General features: G+C 44.0%; 1 protein-coding gene across 2 annotated transcripts in view; it reads right to left on the bottom strand.

Moving 5' to 3' along the window:
• LOC307074784 (uncharacterized protein) overlaps nt 1–2,500 on the bottom strand; it is a 146,851-nt gene that overhangs the window by 116,405 nt on the left and 27,946 nt on the right. The window lies entirely within an intron of this gene.

Raw genomic sequence — 2,500 nt, 5'->3', positions numbered from 1 at the left:
ACTAATGATGGAGTCATGATGTATCACTGCTGAGCTCTGAGGTGGACAACAGTCACAGAGAGAGAGATCCTCTCCTTACCTCTGAGCTTTGCTCCGGCGGCCATGTTCCCCAGACAGAGCGGTCTTAGAGGTAGAACCCCCCTCCTCTCTCTCCTCATCCATAGTAGACTGGAGACCTGGACACAAACACAACTCATCCATCACTTCAATTGCCTTTTGAACTTCAGCTGTTTATTGAGAGAGAAGATCATTGTGACTGCGTCACACTAAAGCATTATGGACGTCATAGACCGTCAATATGAACCCCACAACATAACCACACTGCCCTCACTACAGTACAGATGTGTACAGCAGATGAGAACTGAGAGATGAGAATTAAACACCTTGGGGACTGTAACTGTGCTTAAACTACAACACAAAAAGATACACAATAGACACAACACAAAAAGATGCATAATAATGCATTGTGGTACAATTCAAATGTAAAGAACGTTAGAACAATTTCTCCACTGGAACAAAGTCTGAATTCCGTCACTTTACTGAACCACAGATTCCATATAAATCAACTGGTGAAGCTCAACACATCGATAGGGTATCCTTTCATGACCAACAAGTCTATTTCTCTCCCTCCATGGCGGTGGTTTAAGCCATAGGAATCGAGTCCAGATTCACAGGAACCCCCCGTGAAAGTGGTACAGTCCAGCTACAGGCTTCTAGGTGGATCTATAAAACTGTAAATAACCAGTCAATACGCACAAATATTTAAATTTTTAAATTTCAGCACATTGAAAGGGATTCTGTCTCGTCGTTCTCTTAATTTGGAGTAGCATCAAGACAAACGAATCACTTGAATATTGAACGCAGTGTTCAATTTACCACACGGGTCAGAAAAGCAGTGAAACATGAACTAACTTTGTATTCTCTGCAGTAAACTCTGTCTTTAATTGATAAGCGATACACGGACACATTTACCATCCCCAGAGGAGCCGCCCCCCTCAGCACGTGTCACGTGTTTCCAGGGAAAACAGTTTGGCAGCACACACACACACACACACACACACACACACACACACACCACTGCCAACTCATGGCAGAACCTCTGATCCACCAGTCCACTGGGTTACAGCAGAACCTCTTGTCCGGACCGGGAACCATACCAGGACCAGGACCCGGACCAGGACCAAGACATGGATCAGGACCCGGACCCGGACCCGGACCAAGACCCGGACCAATCCCGGGACCTGGACTGGGATTGGGCCGTGATCCGGGACCCGGATCAGGATCAGGTCCAGATCCTGGTCCAGGACCAGGACCCGGACCTGGACCAGTACCAGTCTATTCAGGAATATTGAATAGTATTTTTGCCGGAAATGCACATCCCAACTACAAATCAACTTTTCAATATTCTTCTCTGGGTCATCCAGAATAGTGCACTTTTTCACATGCTCTTAAAACTTAAAAGTACAAACCAGTGTTTTAGTTTTCTGATCAAAGCAGAGTGTTTTCATGGGAACTCAAGTGGGTTGTGTTTCCTAATAGATCGATCACACCGGCGCCGCAATACAGTCGCGCTTTAACTCAGCACCGAACTAAACCTTGGCAGTCTGCGTGGATCGCAGCGCCATTGCCACTCAACAACAAGTGGTAATTGGTAAAATGATCATTTTTCATGCAAAGGAAACTAAACATTTTCGCGAAGAAGTTTGATAATGTTAGGTTTTGTTTGAGGCCGCTTTGTGAACTACAGCTCTTCGCTGCTCTCGACGCGAGTGATATACGTCAGCACCCGCACTTGGAACTGCGGTACAGACATGGCGATCTCTCTGCTCCACTTCACCGCTTTTATCCAAGGGGAGGAGAAAAGCATCGAAAGAGGTGAAAACCATTATAAGTCGGGGCATGTGGAGAGTTTTAGTTATGCCGATGGGGAGATTGTCGTTCTTGTCCACGCCAGTCGCAGGGAGCGTGACGTCACATACGAGACTTATAGTCTTTGTCATTGTGTAATCTGGGGCATATAAAGACTGGGACCAGAAAATAATTAATTTCTCGCCATTGAAACCCATTCATATTTTACGATCTCATAGGTCCCATGGGCTCTACCGGAAGGGGCGTTGCTTCACCGCTCCATAGCAACCATGAGAGTCACGTGACGTTGAAGCAGGGCCATTGAAAAGAAAAGACCAAAAAAACGTAGGCATGTCACATGCTTAAAGCCGTTTTTGTATTTAATCAATTAAATATTAAAATATAGATTACATATATAAATGTACAACTATTTAATTATATTATAAGTAGACCATAGCTTTATTCAATTATCGTTATAAAAAGATCTGTATCTGAGCATTTGACCTTCCTCTCGGAAATTCTATGAATGAAATTCATATTGACGGTATGGCACTATATCCCTATTCTCGCACACCCATCTTCAATTTAATATACCATTCTCGTTGCTTCGAGGAAGTCTGGTGGTCTCCGTATATAATAAATAAATATAAAT

The sequence above is a fragment of the Pollachius pollachius genome, assembly GCF_949987615.1.
Source record: "Pollachius pollachius genome assembly, chromosome: 4".
NCBI lineage: Eukaryota > Metazoa > Chordata > Actinopteri > Gadiformes > Gadidae > Pollachius > Pollachius pollachius.
This window is presented reverse-complemented; position numbering and strand designations above follow the sequence as displayed.